Source organism: Gallus gallus, chromosome 8 (assembly GCF_016699485.2).
Source record: "Gallus gallus isolate bGalGal1 chromosome 8, bGalGal1.mat.broiler.GRCg7b, whole genome shotgun sequence".
Taxonomy (NCBI): Eukaryota; Metazoa; Chordata; class Aves; order Galliformes; family Phasianidae; genus Gallus; species Gallus gallus.
The window spans coordinates 1,817,158-1,839,915 of NC_052539.1; the positions used below are offsets into that span (position 1 = coordinate 1,817,158).

General features: G+C 39.9%; 1 long non-coding RNA gene across 2 annotated transcripts in view; it reads right to left on the bottom strand.

Moving 5' to 3' along the window:
* Positions 1–22,758, bottom strand: part of LOC107053920 — a 265,589-nt gene that overhangs the window by 59,388 nt on the left and 183,443 nt on the right. For both annotated transcript variants that reach the window (XR_005861848.2, XR_006939957.1), the window contains exons 4-5: positions 8,194–8,267; positions 532–659 (exon numbers count right to left, since the gene is read on the bottom strand). This is a non-coding gene — a long non-coding RNA (uncharacterized LOC107053920). The remainder of the gene's footprint in view (positions 1–531; positions 660–8,193; positions 8,268–22,758) is intronic.

Genomic DNA, 22,758 nt, shown 5'->3' on the forward strand with positions numbered 1-22,758 from the left:
TGATCATGCCATCCTCAGTAAGCCATCCCCTGCACATAGCCATTAATTCCTCGCATAGTGAGTTCTTTGGGTTTGCTTCTCCATACAGATCCGTCAAACTCCTCCTCTTTGTTTACCAACAGAAAGCCATGCCTAGCAGGGCAGCAGTGTGCCTGGCAGGGCTGTCGCTCCCAGATGAGTCCTGCAGGGAGCTGCCCTCCTCCTACACAGCCCTGGGCACACTGAGCCCCTCTACCAGGAGGAACCAAAGGTTTCGCACCTGCCTTGTGTCCCTTACCAGCTCCTCTCCAGCACAACGAGGTCAGATGTAATGGAAACATATTGTCTTCTCCCAGCCAGAGATGTGTCAGAACAGATCCCAGGGCTGGAGTTGCAGGAGGAGCGCACTGCCACCAGGGGACCTTTCCAGGGTAAGCTGGATTGCACCCCTCATTCTGTACCACTTCCACGCCAAAATGTACTTGTGAACATGTACTGCCGTTATTTGAATGTAAAAGTTGCACTAAAATAACAAAAGAGGTTTTGCCTCACCTCAGAGACGCTTCTTACACGCTGAGGTTCCTCAGGCTGCAGCTCCAGAGCAGGGGATTCCCAACTGCCTCTCAGCATGTTTCTGCCAAGGAGGAGCCATCATTGCTGCTGCAGTTTAAGGGATTCACCTGTGAAACCAAAACAAAGCCTCCAGAGAGATTAGAGAACTTCGAGAACAGAATAAAGTGCAGCTGTTTTCCTTTATAGTTCAAGATAAGAATCATATTTTTACTTTCAGGAAATGAGTTTAATTTTTAAGTTGCAAAGAACAGCATGAACATTTTTCTGACCAAAGGCAAACAAAGTATCTTTCTGATGCAGCAGACATGCTGACTATTACAGGTAGTCCCTGAAATCAGTACAGGGCCATCTTAATTTTCTCCCCTGAAGCAAAAGGAACTTTATTATCTGTGGTTAAGATGGAATTTGTTGAAATGGAGCTCAATAACTATTAAATAAACAGGCCAAAAAAATGAATGAATCTAGGGGAATGAGTTGAAATAGTGAGATACATCATGAAATGTGATTAATGACACCAAGGGAAATATAAAATAACATGTTTCCCTGGAAATGTGCTGTAAGTGCACAATGTCTGCACGATATCGTGCATCTGCAGTTCTCTGTCCTGCCACCTAATATCCAAATTGTCTGCCAGTATAAACACAGCTGCTAAATGTCTTCTACAACTGCAAAAATAATGAATCTCCACTTTCTTCCCAACTACTGAAGTATATTTTACAGAGACGAATGCAGTGTTTACCTTCGTTCAACAGAAGATGATGTTGATGCCCAGCATATATGTCTTATTAACACACATTCAAATTCATCATAGATCAAAGGAACAGGATGGCTGTTTTATGGTAACCACGGATGAGCTGAGATTTAATGTTTTTGGCTTGAATAATTCCTCATCTGGTTTCTGCATAGACATTGGCCTACCCTTCAGTGGCAGATCACCATTTTAATTATATTTGACCATTGTGACAGCTTTGCTGTATCTAGCAGGATTGAGAGGAAAGGATAAGAGACCTCCTTTATGTGAACTCCACTTTCCACATTGTGGATTGGCCTGCAGGCTCTGCTGGATAAGTACTGTGATCCATTTCTCCCCAGCCTGGAGACACAGGTCTGCAGCAGCCAGGGGCGTGGGAGACTCCAAGTAACAATTTTCATGTTATAATACTAGTCTGGACTATAAGAAGTAATTTAAGATAATTTACTGTGCTGCATTTACTCGAACAATTTCTATTCAGAACATGTAACTGAGGAAAACCCAAGTAAAATGGAAAATGATGGTCAGGATTTTCAAACACTGCACTTTGTTTGGTCTTTGCCTAGATGGAGAGAGCGTAACTGAAGGTAGGGGAGTAGGACAGGAGGAGAAATAAAGAAAAAAAGGGAGAAATAATGCTCTATAACCTTAGGAAGAGTATCAGTCTATTTATATGCTTCCTGGAATGCTCAGAACATTTAGTCTTACTGGCCACAAGAAACCACTTCTGTTGTGCAAAAGGTTTCACACATGAACTTAAGTGAAGTTGTTTTTTCAAGGCACAGTGGGAAGGAAAAAAAAATACCCAATAGCTTTGTGAACAATGGAGAGAAATTGGCCTGTTGACCTGGTAAAAAACATTCTGAATTTAAAGAAACAAAATAAAACAAACAAACAAAAAAAACCAACAACAAGGAAAACAGTCATCCACCACAACCTCCTTCAGATTATTCTCTTGAAAGTCACCTCTTCTGTTACAAGGAAAGAAAATTGCCACCTAAACATGCTTAGGTATGTAAGCAAAGTACAATTACTGCTCTAGAATAGTGAAAAAACTGCACGCACTTTTTTTTGTCAGCCTGTCTCTCACAATCTATACCCATTTTTATCTTACCTATCCACCAACTCTTCCACTTGGGATCCTGTGGGGAAAGGAATATGCCTTTCTTTTGACTCGTACATGAACTAGCAGAAGCCCGCTTTTCTCCTGGCCATAATAGCAATCCCAAAGAATTATGACAAATGGTGTTTTGTTTTGTTTCATCTCCCTAACAAAAAGCAAGACAGATACTGAAGTACTCCCTTTGAGCATTATAGCTGGAAGAAAAACTGAAGTTGAACATAAACTTCCTTGCTGCTAAACTGAAATTCACAGTTGGTTCTAGGAACCCAGCTCTCTGAGTTAGGCGTGAGTTTGAACACTAAGCCTTTGCATTTTTGCTCAGCAGCTTCATATTTTTAAGTAAAGGTTAAAGCTGAAACTAATAGTTGCTCCTGCTGAGAAGCTGTGTTTGCATGCTGTTCTCATCCTCAGGGCCAGCCCAGAGGAACAAACCTCAGCAAGCATGTGGCTCTGCTCCTCCAATGCATCAAGGCTCTGGATGCTGCCACGCTGGGGTGCAATGAGGTCGTGGTGCCAGGTACAGCTGTCGATTGTGCTACAGTAAAGGCAGGCTAATGCCTTCCAAGCCTGAGGATTTATGCTAGCCCATATTTATTCTGGCATAAACCACTACAGCAGCAATATGGGCAGAGGCGGGCACAAAATAGAGCAAGAAGACACATGCTGGGAGAGTGTCTGATGTGATGCCCCAGAAGCACACAGGTGAGGGACTGGGGATGAACGGTGTGTGGGGGTGAGTCCTGCCTTACAGACTGCCTGGGGAAACCACATCTGACAAGTATGCACCTATCAATTAGGAGGGAGAATTGAGCTCTTCTCCCTTCTCATGAGGGCAGGGCATTGTATCATAAAAGAAGTGGGGATGATTGTCAGCCTTTATCCACTATACATTTCCCTTATTCATCCAGTTAATTTTCAGAACAACCAAGTCTCCTGCAGTTACAGATCTGGTAAAACATATAGCTTTGCACAAGATCAGAAAAGCATGACTGCAAGCTGTCAGGGTGACAAAGGAGGCTTGGAAGAGGGCTCAGGTCACTGGGAAGTCATTCACTTACTATGAAAAGCTGTTGGACCACTCTGAGTAAAAGCTTGCCAAAATGTGCTGGGAAATATGAGGTTGCCCAGACCTTACAAGAGAATGGTGTGTGCACATCCCTGCAGTGCTGGTAGGAGCTGCCCGTGGGCCCTGCCCTGAGATGGCTGTGCCTGGGGGAGTTTAAAGAGCTGTACAGAGAAAACCAAACCCCGCAGAGATCACAATCTATTTCCCCAGAAAGGCTGGGGGGGGGGGAGAACTAAAAAAGAGAAGCAGTTTTTAACACAACTGTCTTCTTCCTGCCGTAACAATGTCTTTTGCATTGCCAGCAAAATAAATCCAAATTGTCACCACAAACACACACCTCTCAGGAAGTCTGCTTTCACTGCTGGCTTCAAACATTTGCCAGATTTTTGCAGTGCTGAATTAATTCCTGCCTTGAATCTCGGGGTCACAGTGACTCACCGCCCGGTGTGCGGCACAGGGCCGCGCTCAGTCCCATCCCACCCTCCCGGGCTGTGCGTGCAGCTCCTTCCTCTGCAGCCGCCCATCTTTCTCACACAGGCTCTCAACATTCAGAAGAAGAAAAGTGTTGGTAGGACACCTTTCACAATAATAAATACGAATTGCAGCGCTTCTGTGAATTTAGGTCAATGCATCACCCTTAGAGCGCATTATAAATTCATCAGAATCACAGCCTGAAGAAATTTTTTTTCTTTGGCATCAGCTGCTTTTAGCTATGCCACAGATCTTTAGCGGAATTTAAACTCCAGATTAAGTATTGATTGGGTTTAAATAAATTATAATATGTTGTAACCAGAAAGCTGGGCCGCGACTGGAGCAGACGGTTTCCCATTTTACCTCCCTTCCCACTTCAAATATTAACACGTTTATTCACTGCATTGTGACTGTAACAAACAACCAATTCAAAACAGTATAACACTGAAGTAAATACTAATTGAAGCAGCACCTTCAGCTACTTGACATATGAATGAATAGAAATTATAAAGCACGCACGGAATAAATACATTAACTTAAAGGATTATGTGAACAGGAATAATTCCTAAAGAACTAGCTACGAGGGAAAAGTAAACCACAAACTGCAGCTTCTGTTAACGTTTGATTCAATTTCCGATACACTATTCCCTTTTTTAAGGCTCAAAAACATTTCCATAATGATGCCTACCAACAAACTCTAACAGAATGATACACTTTTGTATCGCGTTCAGTCGCATCAGCTGCTGGTGCATTCAGCACGTTATTTCTGGACCACTAACAGATGAGCGTGTCCTTCTAAACTATATTTAATGGGAACAGAAAATTCTCAAGAGCAGGTATTCAAAATGTAACCAAGATATCAGTAGCAAAGCTGGCTGAGGAACAAAACAGGCCCAAACTTTACAGATAAGAAAACAACAACTATGCGCTATACTGCTAAAGAGGACAAGAGGACACATAAGGACATATAGTTTTGTGTTTGACCTATTTTGGTTGATTTAATTTTCAGATTCTGTAAGCCAAGCTCCAGTGAGTTCCCGAGGACAAAATTCTAACTGGCATTTTAGTGTGAGTCAAACCTCACACAAAAAGTGCTTTGTGCATCAAGATAACATTAGGAGCTGTCTAGCTGCACGTACCAAAGGGCCAGTACGAACAAAGCAAAACAGAGCTGTAATGGACTTCTAATAGCAATAATACTTGCACTTCTGTAGTTTGTTCCAGATGGAGATCTCTGAGTGCTTTGCAGGGCATAACAAGCCTATTAGCTGGAAACTCCAGCAGAAAATGATTATCACAGTTTTACTGATGAAGAAACTGAGGCACAGAGAAGTTAATGCTCTCTGTAAGATCATGCAGCCACCAGGATGCCAGTGCATTGTCTGAGACCCCAGGCTATTTGTCAGACCCCTACAAAGGCACTAATTCCATACTCCAAACAAACCACCTGCCAGCCAAGTTGTAAGTTTGATTCATATTTCCCCAGCTTTGCAAACAATAAAATGCATCTTTTCATTTAGAGGTAGCTTATTTCCTGTTGGCGTTCCTACCAAGATGATGACAGGAACATTCATTCTTTTAATGAAAATGCAGACGGTTTGGGGTATGAGAGCATTTCAGATAAAGCCCACAATTTGGAAAGAGTGACTGAAATTGCATATATCACCATATTGCATCTGGACATACAATGTGACAAACTTTATTCCAGCTGACATGGTGAGCAATTGCCAGTTTTAGGAGGCATCCTTAGAATTTTACCAGCAATATTCTCTTCAGACTGTACACACCCTGTTCTTCTTTTGACTCCTAAGTCATTCACTGTGAATAGAAGTGGCAAGCTTTGAATTTGACTCTTTTTTTTTCCTAGTTGCCAGTGAGCAGCTGTGATATTTACAGCTTTCTTTGCATTCTCTGCTAAGGAAGATGTGATTGCTTTATTCTGAAAAATATAATGAATGATTTTTCCAAACATCTCTTTTTCTACTTAGATATTGCACTGCACTTAGAATGAGCCAGCCCTCCTTTGAGGCATTAGTAAAACCAAGAGGCAATGGAGTTACATTTTGCAGTGCTGTACACTTCCACCTGCCTACATCCAACTTAACTACCACTGAAATCTTCTTGGGATTTAACCCCAGGGAAGCCAAACTTCTGTCTGGCCAAGCAGGGGTTCTAGAAGTGCACTGCCTCAGGGGTGTATCCAAAAGCCTTCAGAGATTAGCACAGAAATGCCACAAAGCCTAGCATTTAGCCTAAGCCCCATCTGCAAGTAGGACTGTGTGTGCAGTTGCCATATGTATAGCCCTGGGTGACACCGAGAAGCAATGGTAGAGGAATGAGGGACTGAGTTCAAACATCAGGAAGTAACAAGAGAGAATAACAGTTCTACCTGCTATACTGTGAGAAGTAGTAGGAATTTGCCATTTCAACAGAGTTCCTTTAATCCAAATTGCTGCCCAGAGATATGTGGGACCTTCTCATGGCCTAGATCATGTGTCCAACCCGCTAGTCTTGTGTGTTTGTTTCCCTTTTAAAATGTTTTACTAAAAAAAATAATAAAAATAATTTTTGTTACATATTTTATTTTATATGCAGCCCAAGATGTGTGTATGCAGCCCATATATGTGAAAACACTCAGTAAGAGAAAGCAAAAGGAATCGTTAACAGCCCTTGCAGTGCTAACCCTCAGTGGGGTAAAGAAGACTACGAGTTCTGTGTTTTTACAGCATGAGTGTTTTAGTGATTCTAAATGTGGTGACCTATTGCTATGAAACCTTTAGGTTTTTGAAAGGAAAATTCAGCAGCACAGCACATCCCCTTCTCTGCTCTCCTGCTCTTTAGGGGAATAACAACATTCTGCATTTTTGCATAGAGAACTGCTATAATGCACAGACTCAGTCCATAGAGTGGTCACTACAACATCCACACCTGATACACTAAAAGTGATGTACGCATTTATGATGCTTATGTGGTGCCTCTGTTCTTAAGTCCTCTTGCTTTCTCATCTCGTGAAAGCCAAACCAATTTTATATTTATAAAACAAAGAGCAGCCACCAAGGCCTTGACATCTCAGCATTAGCCCATATTTGATAGACTTCTGCAGATACTGCTGTACAAACGCAAGAGCTATGTGATGACGGCTAGCTGCATTTGAAAATTCTTTAGCCCAAAAGCCTGGCAAGAATCTGAGACGAAGTGTTAAAGCAACCTGACAGAAATCCCCTGCAGCGTTTAAGAAAAAACTCCAGCCCTCCCTCTTCCCATCTAAACCCTGAAACAAGGTCAATGCACTAAAAGGCTCTGAAAGTAATTTTTTATAAATAAATATCCTGGGGAATTAGTGAAGCAAGTCACATCCCTAAAATAAAGGTAGTTATTTGTATGTAAGCATTTCCTTTACATGCTGGGGGGTAGCACACATCAGCCAATGTGAGATTAAATGCAGATCTGATTGCATGCTATAGACGAAAGTAGTATTTTTTCTCAGGAAGAAAACTGAGATGAGAAGCTTGAATTAGTGAATTGTTTAAATATAAACCTAATACTAAGTCTGTAAACAGTCCTACCTCTTCCAGCATGCTGGTGTTGCAGACCCCTGAACCAGCAGTTGTAGTCCTAACAAGCAAAGTCAGTGCTGCAGCAGTAAATACAGGAGTCTACCAAATAGGAGCAGATGCTGAGATGTCAAGACTTGGTGGCTGCCCTGCTCCCCAGATTCAGGCTCCCTGACATTCACCTCTGGTTGCCTCCTGTCAGTTGTAGAAAATGTCCCTTTCACCCAGCTGATCAGCTTTGCTGCACAGTAACAATTCCTTTTCTTTCAAAAGGAACCAAAGTTTCAATCTCTTCTGACTGCAGTCAATAGCAACCGTTCCTTTGGTCAACAGAGTATGACTTATGACACAAACATTCACTGTAAACCTAACTAAAGCAAGCAATGAAGGGAATTTTCTGGGGAAAAGGGTTCTTTTGGAAAGGATGTAAAAATTCAGAGAATTTACATATTATTTAGTGACATCACTTCCAGGCTTGCACCTAGCTTAGAATGGCTTTCTGAATATTATTTCAACCCTTTCTTCCCCCACTTTAACTTTACATAGAGTCATTTCTTATACAGATTTCATTTGCTTAAAGGAGAAGAGTATGGAGTAAAGGGAATCATTAAGGCACAAATCCACTTATCTCTACTGTGTCTGTGATGTTGCTCCCTGAGCAGCAGTAATCTCTTACACTCTGGAAACTTGCACAGGTTTCTCACAGGAGAAGCACAGCATCTGAACCAGTGTGAGCACAGTAGTTGACAACTGAAAGAAATATATGAAAGCAAAAGTCAAAACTGAAGTCCAAATCAAAACCTTTGAATTTCTCTTCCGTGAGAATATCAAGTAATCATTCAATTGGCGAAGATATTCAGGCCTTCCTATTTTGGAGGTTATTTCCTAAGGTTTAAAATGCAACTAAAAAGCTTAGAATTCTATATTAGCACAGCCTGATCTTCAATATTGCTTATCACTGCCTGCCACGCAGCTGGCTTGCTCTCTCTCTTTGAAAGTCTCAGACTTTTTGCAGAGAAATTATGTTCCTAACATATGATGAGCATCATAATGTTATAATCATTTTCAGAGCTACTGTGTACGTTATTAATTGTGTACATGATTCTCTTGACTGACTCCATTGCACATGCTGAGATTAGTGGTTACCAAGACATCATTATAAATTATAAGGTAAGATGAATGAGGCCAGCTTTGTATTTCTGGCTTGGTGAAGGTGTTGATAGCTTGTACTGAATGGAAATTCTTGTAAAAAAGTGAAGTTGGAAAATATTCTTTTTCCTGAACTGTTAGAATGACAAATACTAAATAAACATCTGCAAGTGAAATGGCTCCCTGCTGCCCAGCAACTACTTTCCTGAACACCTAAGAATGCAGCCATGAATGCAGCCAAGTTTAGGTATGTTATCCAGAGCAAGGAGGAAATGCACAAAGCTGTGATCACTTCATAGTTTTTGAAGTGTATTCTTTTAAATTGCAAGCAGGAAGGTCTCTAACTATCCAGCAGTCCCAGTTCAGAAGATATTTGCCTGGATATTTTAAGTAGACGTTACCAAATCACTCAAAGTTACTAAAACAAAACAAAACAAAAAAACACCAAATTCAGAAAAATTGGAGTTGGACTCGATGATCTCCAGAGGTCCCTTCTAATCCCTATGACTCTATGAAAGTATTTAGCAGAAAAGGAGATGTATGTACACAAACGAGCGAACTGCATGAGGAAGAGAATAAAATCCCCATTTTGTTGTCTCTCCACAGCAGTTTGAGCACACTGGGAGTTGACTTAAGAGCTAATACAGATTTTAAGTACTGTGAATAGTGGCAGCCAAAAAATAGGAAGTAGATGCATCTGGCCAATTTAAAAAGTACAAACAAGGACTGCAGAACACTTATATACACATACAACCCTGCTTCTTATCTTGGCTATAATCATGACTGTCTCCAGTATGTAGGCAAGAAGCTGCTGGGCACCCTATTTTAGCTCTTTAGAAGAGCCAACAGGTCAAGTTACAAAAAAACTGGGATTCTTTTCTGTATAAAATATACAAGCATTTTCTTATTTCATCTATGAAATGAAATGTTATTTACTGTCAATTTCTAAGGCACTTCATATCATAAAACCTAAATCCTTGATCCTAGTGGGAATTTTAAGAGCAAGCGTTTTCTGGGTTTTTTTTCCATGGTTGCTTTGCTTGTTTTATTTTTAATAATGTTACCCATTAAATGTTTTAACTATGGCTTCAGGAATTTAAGGAAGTCTCACTTTTGAATATCTCCATCTCTATTTGTTAAATGTTATTTCATTTTTTGAGCTACGCTAAATGAATGAAACTGTTTTAATGGGATATGCAACTGATACACAAATAGCATCCCATGCTGATGCTTTAGCATCGAATAAGCTAAACTGCGGCCATTTTTTCCATAAAACCTTTTTGCATTTTTTCATTTCCATGATTTTTATATAAAACCAGGAGCGAGTTGATTGAGTTCCAGATGTAGTGCTGTAGTGGTTAGAAAAAGATGCCACTTATGCACTTTTACCTTAGCAGTATCAATTCCCATCCACTGCCCATTAGGGTCTATCAGAAATCCCCACGTATGCCACATGTGAGCAGGGCCACAGGCTGCAGGACAGAAGTCACTGATGGGGGATCAGAGCCTGCCAAGGCACTGTGCATATTTTGCAGAACTGTTTGAGATTACGTTCTGTATCAGGGCGTTCTTGAAACCAATCTTACTGATAAAGGCGCAGCATTCTCCAGCCTTTCCTGAGTGGTTTCAATTTGAAGACTATTTTCTTCTTTTTCTAAGTAAAATGCCTGTACAGATTTTATATTCAGATAGAGCATGGAGAAAAAAGTATTGTTTCTATTTTATCGATTTCTAATTTTAGGTCTTTTCACATTTGGTTTGTTAGGCATAACTAGGTCAACATTTTCATTCTTTCAGGTTGAAAATCCTGTCTGAAGAAAAGCAAAGCTACTTGTCATGAAGCAAAGCAAATGGTTGTGAATAATTTATAAGAAAGTAAAAATATTCTGCTTTTGAGATTTTAACAGGAGAACAACCTCAAGTTATGAATTATTATAATTACACTGAAATATGCTCTCCATCTTCTTATTCCTTTGCTGTAATCACTGCAACAATGCTTTTTGCTCGAGTGGCTAGCAGCCTCCTGAGCAGTGCAAACAGGGATGCTCCAGGCCCATGGCCAGTGCCCTCCAGACCATAATTTAGCTGTGATTACAACTCTGCTTCACACCTGCATCAATGGGTTTATTAAGATTCTCGCAGGTTTCTCACGCTATAGAAGGTAACAGGTAGGTATGTGTTAAGGGTCTGGTGGGATGTGAGGTGACAACTGCAGCGTGGCCGGGGCTCCAGAAGTAAAAATGGTGCTCACAGGAAATCTGGGCTTAGCAGTGAGGCAGCACGTAGAGGTGTGCAAACTCACTGCTCAGGTACAAAGCAACACTGATATTAGGTAGGCGGGTAAACTGCTGGCATGTGTTCAGTCCCGGCACCTGAAGCCAGTGTTCAGAGAGATCTGCTGTTCTAAATAAGGCTTTTCTCTGTATTGAGACGGTACATTTGAGAAATACAGTACAGTTAAGAGAGCAGTAAGATTACAGCAACTTGATTAGGTGAAAGTTCAGTGTCACTAATGCTCATATTAAAATGTCTGCAACAAATATGTCAATTCTCTGTAGTTGCAAGGGAAGATGAATTATTTAATATTAAAGTCTGTCACTTTCTTTAAAATTTTTCAAATGCTTTCTACAGTACAGCACATACAGTGTACTAATGCTGGCATAAACCACCATGACTCCCAGCACCTTTTTCACTTTTGATTTTTAGGGTGAACATTTGGAAGTACAAAGGAAATAACTAAAATGTGGGAATGGATGTGCACACAAAACAGCTTCTGTATATAAATCAATATAATTTGTTGCAGTTGCTATTCAAATCATAAAGCTTATTCTATGATTCATATGTCTTTGTGCGACAATCTCTTACATTTCTGACACACACCGATATCAAACTGAAAAGAAAGGGAAAGGGTGGGGAGTCCACAGGTCCTTATCAACAAGACTGATTCCAGCCGTCTGCACGTGCAAGATTTTAGCAGTACATTCAATATTTTCACGTAAGGTGTGGTCAGCTACACTGAGATTATTGTTGCCAGTGTGCTTCCACAGGAGGTACCCCAACTGCCCAGAGGAGCATGCAGTACCTCCTGCTCATCTTTGTTGCCATGTCGCTGATCAGTGACACTGGTGATTGCCTCAATCTTGAAGGAACCTGAACATTTCCTCTTCAGCCTTAGCCCTGGCTCAGCCTTAGCACAGTATATCTTAATCTTAATATGAACTTCTACCTACCATTGCCCTGTCTACATAAACATCCAAATTCCTGACTGACATGTTTCCTATCGTTGTCCCTTATTTTCCACTGAGTGATAAAAAAAAAAAGTCCTTTGACTAAAAACAGGTGATGAAGTTAACATTCACTTTGAAGAGGGAGACCTAACTAACAGAGCAGGGAGCCCAGGCTTGCTGGAAACAGTCCTGCTTTAGATTTGGGGTTTTTTAGGGCAACTCATAACTTAAAGTAGACTTCCTCAAATTTTAGACTTAAAATAAAATAACTGAACAAATTCTGAGCATCCCATCTGATTGGCCCCAGACATACTGAGTGCCAAGCGTGCATACTATCTTTTTGTGTTTTTTATACTAGACTTATACTTTATCGGTCAATATGATAAGAATATGAAGTTTGGATATTACAAAGCTTCTTCTAAATTGGAAAAAAAAAAAAAAAAAAGTAGTCTTTCTCATGGAATGCCACAGGGTTATTAGAGCAGTTCCAAGTAAATTTCAGATTAATGTCATGGTGACTTCCCTTGCAGAAGGCAGACTGGCTATCATCTCACATCTGTGTGCCATCAAACTGTCTTCCTTCTTCCACAGCTCAACATTTCCATAAGGATCATGAAAAACATTACTGGATTAACCATTCTATGCATACAACACACTGTGACATACCATAGATGGAGTTCAAAATTACTCTTCATTCAATTCCTTCACGTGATGTGGCAAAAGGAACCACATTTGCTCTGGCTGCCTGCACCTTTAAGGAATTCCTATCAATTTGACCTTGCCTGACCTTTTGTTCCTGGTCACCAATTAAATTTCTCTCAGCTTCTCAGTCTTAACCAATCTTGCTCAATTTGCACCTTTCTCTTTGCTACCTACAAGCTTGAACCAAAGCTTCCATGCTTTTCACCAGTTTCATTCTTGCATAATTAGGCAATTTATATCCATACCATCTTGAAGTGTAAAAGAAAGATATACTCAGATTTTTCCACTCAAAATAATATGCTGAAATTAAAGTATTGGAGTTTACTAATGACATTTGCACTGAGAATTAAAAGTAAAATGCCCCAAGTAGCCCGATCTTTGCTGATATCCAACATACGGCTTGGCCACAGGATTATAAGGACTGCATTTGCTGAATGTTCTCTAAGGAGCTCTTCCCTCAGCTAAAAGCAGCCTTTGGGATGGGTGCTGAACACCCTCTGTGTGAGTTTTTAAAGCTCCCTCTGTGATTTTGATACCCAATTTTATTAACTTTAGCAAGAACTATGCTTGCTAATCCTGAAGGTAGACCAGCAAATCTTTGTCTATATGCAGGTGCTTCAGAGATTAGAATGCTATCCACTCACATTTAGCTGCTACTATCAATAGAAGGAAGGCAAAAAGACAGCAGAAAAGAGAGACAGATAGGCTCGGATTAACACAGACCATACATCTCCCATGTGCTTTTTCCTTTTATGAACAAGAAGAATTCAAACTCTTCTCCTTTTTGTGAAGTTCCAGAGCCTAAACACCAGGCAGCTTTTAACAAATTGTAGCCTGAGAATACAGCACAACAAGGTGTGGAGGGATACTGGTCCCTTGTCTCCTTCCAGGGATCACTGTCTTGTTCTACTTTCAAGCAATTTATTTCTACCTGGAGATTTTCCTACAAACAGAACTTAGTCCTGCAGGAAATGTGTAAGACCCTACTCATATTATCTTTGGATATTCAGTGGTATTTGGAGAAGTTGTTTCATAGTTGATAGCTGTTGATCTCACTCACCTCTCTTACATGGTGAAGACCTTCTGAAGATGAGTATTTACCTTTTTAGTAGATGTTATTCCAATTGCACCACGTTACAAGTCATTTCCTTCTTAGCAATAGATGGGGGAGACAAAGGGGATCTATTCTATAACAATAACTGCAATTTCTTATTTTTTTTTTGAATTGTGGATTTTTCAATGCTTTTTTCAAAGAAAAATCCTTAGCTTTTCACATCTGGAAATGTTTTCACATGGGCAGGTGGCTGTTACACTGAACAACTGAATCCTATTGCAGAGACCACTGAGAGCTGCCAATTTAAAATAAGGGCTGTCTGAGAAACTAAGGGAAAACAGAACATCTTATAAATTAAAATGAGAAGTTATTTATACAGTCTAATAGAGAGTAATGAAATCTATGATTTCTCTATATTTTGAGGTGAAGAAAAACATCAAAGGCAAAAGTCTTGGTTTTACAAAGACCTTTCAATGCCACTTAAAAAAAAATTAAGATGGTAAGACATGTATATGCATTAATGTTCTCTCATGGAAAGAAGACATCCATGTTACATGAAAATTAAGTCCAGAAAGCTTATGGTTTGATGCAAGATTTATTGCCACTGTAGACAAAGAATTCCCAGAACATCCTGTCTTTGTCAGAAAATGTTCTAGAGAAAGCTTGGTGCTGTCTCTTTTCCTCCGTACCTGCTCTTCCAGGACTGAACTGTTACCTGGCTTTCAATGGTCCAGTTTAGGACTTTGTTTCCTTTATTTAAATTAAAATAGTGCAGTGACTCATACAGTGATCTTTATTTATTTATTTATTTATTGGAGGAGGGCCTAAAATGAGACAGTCTGACTCTCCGCAGCCTTGCAGCGAATGTAGTGATTCACCAGTAAAAAAAGCTGGCAGACGACTGTGAGTTTGTGGGAAGGTCCAGTTCAACATCCTTTGCAAAAGTACAAAGGGCCAAACATGATATAAAACAGCAAGGAGATGATATATTTGCCATGATAAATAACTTGCCTCAGTGTAGCCATATATTTGGGCAATTAGTGAGAAGGCAATATATAAAATAATTTATGCTGGTAGATCTTAGGCTAATAGGATTGCTGACAATTTTTCTTTATTTTGTCTGAAGTAGCTTTTATTATGGCAGATATTAATATCTGTACTGTAAGAATGTGGCAGTTTTCTACTATGGGTAAAGAAATAGAAAAACTCAGTACGTCATGAACAGAAACAAAGAAAATTTGTGGTAAGATCAGTTTTCTTTGAATAAGTTTTTCCAAACTGCATATGGAAAACCACATGAAAAAGGACATATGCATGCATTTGAAGAAAACTGCCTTTGCCTTCTGTAATGCCAATTAGACTGGAGACATATCTGTTTTCTATGGGACAGAGTGTGTCTTTGTGACCAGGGTAGGAAAGAAGAGGGAGGTTGGAGATTGCCCTCAGCAGAAACTTAACATTTATTCCTGTCAGTGATGAGAGAAGTACTTGAACCGCAGTGTTTCACAAAGGAAGAAAAAAGAACCTGATAGGAAAAGGCTCTGAACCTCCTTGGATGACAAACCACCCCCAAGAAGACAAGGCTGGGGAATGTAGGAGCAAACAATGAATGAACAACATTTAGTACTATTGCAAAGGGAGTCAAGACAGTCACTAAAGAATTTTCAGCCATGTACAGATGGAACAAGGAAAGCAGAGGTATCACTAGGCATTTAAGAATAAGTTTGAAAGATGGACTAGACTTAGAGCTGAATAAAAACATAAAAGCCCAAAGTTATGAGGACACAAATGAGATAAAGATCTCCACTGATTTAGCAGAGAAATCTTATACTGTATCATGCCATCCAACTACCTGAGCTCTAATTTGCTTGACAATGGAATTATAAAAGATGAGACCCTTCCGATTAAGGTATTTGAGGATGGTGCCACATGAGAAATAATGAGTGCAGTTGAGAAGAAGAGTTCAAGGGGATGGATAGGAAGGAAGGAGGCACAAATTTGTTATGCAGAAAACAGAACTGCTGGACAGGGGCTCCCTAGGAGCTGGGCTTCCCCAAGGACCACTGTGGGAACAGATGCTGTCTCATGTTTCCAGTAATGGTTGTCATAGAGAAGAGAGAAGTACGTTAATGAAATTTAATGATGGCATCAAGGAGATATGAACTGTAAATTTAGAAGGTAGTCCAAATATCATGGAGGAAACTGTAGGTGATAATGAAATAAACCTAATAGGAAGAGAGAAATTCAACAGGAGAAAAGTAAAAAGGGAATGACAACACTGTTGGCAGAGAGCCTTTCAATCTAAAATGACAGAGGAGGAAAAGGACGGGGGATGGGATGAGGAGAGCACAGTCAAACACCCTGGTAATTCATCTGTGAAAGGACAAATGCAGTCACAGTGTGTAAATATTTCCAATGATAAGTAAAACCAATGACATACAGTTCTAGTCACTCACTCAGAAAAACTGTGTTAAAGTATATGACAAATGAGCGGTATGGAAACTACGCTTATTTTACTAAGTAAAAGAGAAACAGCACTATCTTCAAAAAGAAGTTCCATAGTAAGCACATCTGTTAGAGCACATATCCCAGTTTCTGTTTTCCAACAGAGCTGATTTTTTTGCATGCATTCCTTAAGGACCTGCTCCACCTTGCTCAGCTCTTGGAGAGTGACTCACTGCAGCCTCTCATTTCCAAGGTGCTGCCCTATCCTTTATGCTGAACCACCAACCCACGTTCCTCAGACATGCAGAGAAAGAGAGTCCAGTAAGCACACCTCCGCCTGATTCCTAGCTTTGGTTCGAGGAAGAGCAGCAAACTGCTGCACTATGAACCACAAGGCTTTTACTTAGGTAGACCCTTGGGAACAGCTCTGCTTTCTCAGCACGCCTCAGGGTGGGAAGCAGATTCTGCAGTTAACTGAGTGCATTCCAGGTGAATGAACTATCACGTACTGAATTTGAGAGCTTCGGTTGGCACGCACGCTTATTCACCTCCATCATTAGATTTAAATAACAAGGCAGCAAATGAGCATCCTTCCCATAACAAAGCGGTCAAAGAAACATCTCTGCAGTAGAGCAGTGACAAGGAAGTGGAAAGGGAAAAAAATCCTCATCTGTGACACTGAGCTGCGTGTCTGATCACTCCATCCTGTAATTGGCCCCTCATCAGTACGTAGAGACACTTCACAGCAACCGTCTGCTTAATTTGGCTACCTATGTGCACTCACCAGCTCAGAAAACTGCACCCTGCTTCAAGAGTCAGTTCTAAATCAAACGACCACCTGCTGGTTGCGTGCCTGCTCCTGTGTACTCACTTTCCACTGGACAGCGAGTAGCTGTGCTGGCCACGAGGGACAGAGCAGCAGGAAGCAGCAGCAGCTAGGGGACTGCAGGGCGCAGTCAGCCTGGTGCCCTCCTTATCTCAAGTCGGATGCTCCATGGGACCACACTGATACAGATAATCCTTTAACTCATTTCAGAGCTGCTCAACAGGCAAGAGCCTGTTTTCAGCTCCCACAAAAAAAAAAAAAGGGACTCCATTCATGAAGATGGTACAAAAATAAAGTGATTTTTTTCTGTTATTTCCGTTACGCTCACATGCTTGTCCATGCATTCACAGGTTATAGAGCTTGTGACTGTTTCTTTTCTTTCTTCCATCATTAATCTCTAAGCAGTGAATCTATGTGCAGGCGATCCCGCATAAGACAGAGCCAGCGGGAGACAAAATGAGGCAAAGAGGATTGCATTTGACAGAGCTGTTTAAATAAATTGTTAATTTTCTTAGAATACCGGGGGACCTGTCTGTAGCTCCAAATCTCCATAGCTTGTAATCTTATGAGCCATCTGTCTCCCTGTATGCTAGAGCAGGCTGTGGACTTGGGAGGATGATGAAATATTAGGATGTAAATATTGAGGGGGTGGCAGATTATTGCAATATCTAATCCTGCATCTTGCAAGATGATGGGTTCCCTAACCTCCCACTGCAGGAAGGGAATATGGGTGTTCAGCAGCATCAAGGTCAGAGCTCTGAAATACACATAAATTTGGCAAAATGGATCAATTTTACTGTTAGATATGTGGGTTTATTTTTATTGTATTTTAACCATTTTAAAAAAATGGTTTATGTTGCCTTCTGTAATAGCAGACACAAAAAACATCCCACTCAATCTATTGACCTTTAAAGCATGCTGCAAAACTGTGTTTTCACTTGGCTTTGCAGAGGACAGAGGCTGGGTTAAAACTAACCAGTGCCTATTCATTTTTTATAGGAGGGATGTCTTGGTTGAAAAGCTCATATCTTCTCAGTGGATTAAAGCATATATTATATTTATGTCCTAAAATACATAAACTCGGTACACAATGGGAGGTCTTTTTTTTTTTTTTTAGTCTAAATTAAATATTTAAGATGAGGTCAGGTCTGTGGTCATGAACTGAATTTGGCTATATAGCTCTCCTGAAAAACGTTGCGACTTCTTTGAAAGACTAATAAATACATTTTCAACTCACAAACTTCAGCATAATAATTCATGTCCTCTGTGGCTTAATATCACAAGGGAGGCAATATATTCTTGTGGTAGAAGAACAGAGAAGAACTGTAGGTGACCTTTGTTTCATCTCTATTTTAAGAACTGAGAAATTTGAAAGAGTAGAGACTACACCAAATCTTTAGGACTATCCTTCAATCTCTTCTCTTTGAGCTTCCACACTGCAGCAATATTTATGTAAAGCAGTTCAAAACCTTTCCCTGAACTGTATACTAAAATGTTCTATGGATAACTATTATGTATTAATTATAATTTGGAAAGAAACTATCACATACACTTCAAGTTGCTTCAAATATTTTTAGATTCATTCTGTAATGTGTGACTGTCACATTTTAATAAATATTAAAACAAGCACCTTTGCCTGAACTGCAAAGATAATCAACTGCAAAGTGCAACACAAAATCACTCTGTTCCTTCTCCTTCAGTCATCTAATAAGCAGAGCACTAACTGAGCCTTCTCATATGAAGTCCAAATGAGGCCAGTACACTTCTTATTTTAGCCAAAACATTGTAGCACTGATTTGTCAACCCCATCTTGCCTTTTCAATTAACTGACAATCCATAATATTTTCTTACATGCAGCTGATTGCTAGGGCTTATATAAGACAAATATCAACAAGTCTGTAGGTGAGACAAATAGCACAAATAACCAGCCTCAATGGATTTCATAATAAGCCTGGTAAAACAGCTAAGAAACTGGAATTTCCCCCTTCAGATAAACCCCAATGGAAATATGGCCTGCAGATGTTTAAAGTCACTAAATGGAGTGTCAGTATTATCTCCATATGAATATATACGTATGTATTCTTTCAGAGAACTCCTGAGAAGTCAGCACAGTGCTTTCTGCTATATGGAAGATTTTTCTTTCTAGAATTCCAAATGATATCAACCTTAGGCTTCCCAGCTGGATAGCACCAAGGAATGTTGACAAAGATCACTGTTACACTGTAATGTCAGGACATATACAAGCAAGTCAAACCAAAAATCAGACTTTAATCTTTACAAAGATGTATTTACTATGCTGTAATGCACACACTTACAATGTAATTAATAAGTCACTAATGAAAATCTTGTTGAAGCTTTGACAATTCAGAAGTTCTCTAAGGGACATCAAAAATGGATTTCAGGCATTTGTTACAAAATAAAAAAATAAAAAAAAATTAAAAAGAAGTTGTAATTACTAAAGTGGTTCCAGCGCATTAGGAGGCACATGGCAGGACAGAGCAAATGATGTAACAAACCTAATCAGGTACTGCCAAACTGAAATGTCTATGTGTTATATAACAGGACTCTCATTTGACCTTTATTTGCATAACTTTAACAGAAATAACAAGAATCTGTCTTTATCTCAGAGGTATTTCTTTTGAGAGCCATCAGTCAATTAAAACCTTACTAGGTTTCTGAAAGCAATGAGTAGGCAATTCAGAAGAATACAGATTCTTTTTATCTGACTACAGACTGCTGAAAAAATCTGATAGTTTGTTCTAAAATTAAGAAACAATAAAATTAATTCAAATATTCAACACCTAAAAAACCAGTCTCCCAGTAAAAACATAATTGAGAAATTGTGCCTTGAGAAGAGGCCTTCAAACACCAATACTCCAATCATGCTACTTGACAGCTCAATAAAGACACCACCTGGGCAAACAACTTTATCTGTGCTATTCTAATGCAGAAATAAAATTGCCTGTTAAGAGCACCTCAGTGTATGTGTTAAAGAAGGGAAGAGAAAATATGCTTAGAAAGCAATGCCTCCCATTTATTTCCACTGAAACTACAACAGATACAGAAAGAAGATTCCCAGCTACAAAATGCTATCTGTCATGACAGGCACCACCACTAACTGCATTTTCACCAGCGATGAACAAGGGCCACACTCCTAAAAACCTGTGCCATCAGAGGTGATTCACTGTTGCTGTTGGCACTGCCGAAACACACAACCTACTGCCTCACTGCACTCACATTCAGTTTGGTCTCCATAGGCATTCCCTAAACATCGATAAATGTCCACGGGTGCAGTTGTTTCCACACAGAGGAAGCCAGTGACACAGCTTTGCTCCATACCCTTCCATTTCAGACGCCATTCTGTCAGAGTGCCCCTCTGCTGCTGTCTGTCACACAGCAACACCATATAAGGGAATATTGGCGGGAAAGTTCATCCTCCGCTGCCGTACCACCAACAGCCGCTGACATCGTGGGCCAACATAATAAAATTGGAGGCATTACTTTCAGAGCAGCCCTTGTATATTTTCACTTCACTTCACCCTGAGATGTTCTATCCTAAACCAGAATAGCGCCTTACCCTGTTGGTTTGTTACCTCCCCGACACCTCGCCCCTCACCCCCAACAACTGCTAGCTGTTCTACAGAAGGATGCTGGGCCTTGAAATGAAAACTTTGACTTGTCATCCCAAAAAAATTCACCCAAGTCTTAAATCAGCTCATGAACCAGAGGTGCCAGCTTCTTTTAACCACTTGGCCCCTTCAGATGGAAAAATGTAAAATAAGTAATATATTGCAAGACAACTTATAAATGTCACTGAAGAATTTTTTTTGACAAGGCATAAGAGTACAGATTCCTTTACTATTGTATATAGAAGATATTGGGCTTTCTTGAGGTTGGATTTTTAGGCAGAATAAAAGAAACATCAGAAAGATTTAACTCTTGTGTATTTCCTGATATTTGTATTATTCACTTCACTTATCAAAATTATTTGCCTATTTTATGAATTATATAACAGTGGCTTCTAAACGTTCATTGTTTATTTTTCTTCCTGCCTCTCATTTTTGATTAAGCATGCTGCAATTGCTACAATAGCAAATACTGCCTATTCAATCTTTCTGAAAGCTAACATTTTCAGAGCTGGATACAGACACACTTCAGCACAGAACTCTTACTCAGCTAAGGCTTCTGCACAAGACTGGCAGATATGAGCAGAGCTTACAGTGGATGCATATTCCCCTGAAGTAGCAGCTGGAGGTCAGGCAAGGATCCCTGCATTTAGCTACCTAAATTGATCTACTGTTCACATGAGAACCTGCATAAAAGCTTCCCGATGCAATAGATAAGCTGCTTTATGCTTGTATTTTCATATTCATTTTCAGATCAAATGACAAAATGCAAACAGCACCACTTAGAACTCAGCATGAAGAACAAAACAGTAAACTTACAAATATCTGCTCTCAGTCTAACAGTGCAAAACCAGTTCATTGCAGGAGTCTTGCCCCTTGAGATTGACACCTATATTATTACAAGGTTTGCAGATCGTTTGAATATGAAAACATACCATGATAGTCTCAAAAAAACTCTTCACAGGCAGAAGCAGATACTAACTACCAGCTACCCAAACAACTTTACCCAGCAGAAGAAAAAGACTCCCAGCCTCTCTCATAAAAGCACTATAGAAAGATTACAAGTTGTAGTTTTGTTTTTGTTTTGGTGTTGTTTTTTTTTTTTTTTGGTAGAACAATAAAATCTCTGCAAGAAATGACCCTTCTTAGATAACATCCTGTCTGAATTTTTACTTTTACAAAAATATTGTGCTCTAAGTTGATGCTTCGCACCTCTCTCAGGAGACAGGCCATCCCAAACACTCAATTTTTTTTCAACGTCATGACAGTGACAACAGACCCACTTCAAAAACTGGCACGTCTGTCTGAGATGATTTTACAATACCACTGAAAAGCACCAGTTTACTAAAGCTAAAATACGCTGCATCACGTGTTTTGGTACAAAATCCCAAGAAGCTGTCTTTGTTTTATGGTTTGTTTGTTTGTTTTTCTTCCAGTAAAGGTTTATACAAGATGAATAAAATACAATCAGAAAAACAACATGAGATGGGATATTCAATTGCCTGGGAAAGGTCATGCCTAGCTATAACTTAATAGCGCTCCATTACTAGTTTCCAAGCCTCATCTGTGGCTTCCTGATATTTCTTTTGGCTGCTATATTTCTACAACCAAAGTAGTTCATTAAAATACCTACTTTTAAAAGATCTTTGTACAGTGAAGTTTATTTTTAAATTCTGCTCTCTTTCAATTTCAGTTCCAATGTAACTGTTTTAAAAGTTCAGAGTGACACCAGGTCAGGTCAACCACGGCTTTGTGTAATCACCTCTTGAAAACTTCCAGGGATGGAGATCCCATGATACCTCGGGGCAGCCTCCTCCAGTGCTGCTCTACCCTCCTGCTGAAAATTCTTTTCCTAATGTTCAGTCTAAAACCTTGCAAGTTGCAACTCTTTTGGCCGTTGCTCCCTGTTACATGATTTGCCGCTATGACAAAGTGCCTTGCTCTGTTTTCTCTTAAACTCCCTTTCAAGTCAGCTGCAATTAGACTTCCCCTAGCCTCTTCCTCAGTTGAGTTAACCTGTTAACCTGCTCTTTCTATTAAAAAAAAAAAAAAAAAAAGGAAGAAAACCACACAACATTCCTCACCGTGGGTTAAATTACAAAAACATTTTCTATTTAATAGCTGAAACACCATTTTTTGTGTATTTATAGTTTGCTGTGGTGAAGAAGAGCAGATGTCATTCACTCTCTGCAGAGGGCCTGCTCTCAACTTG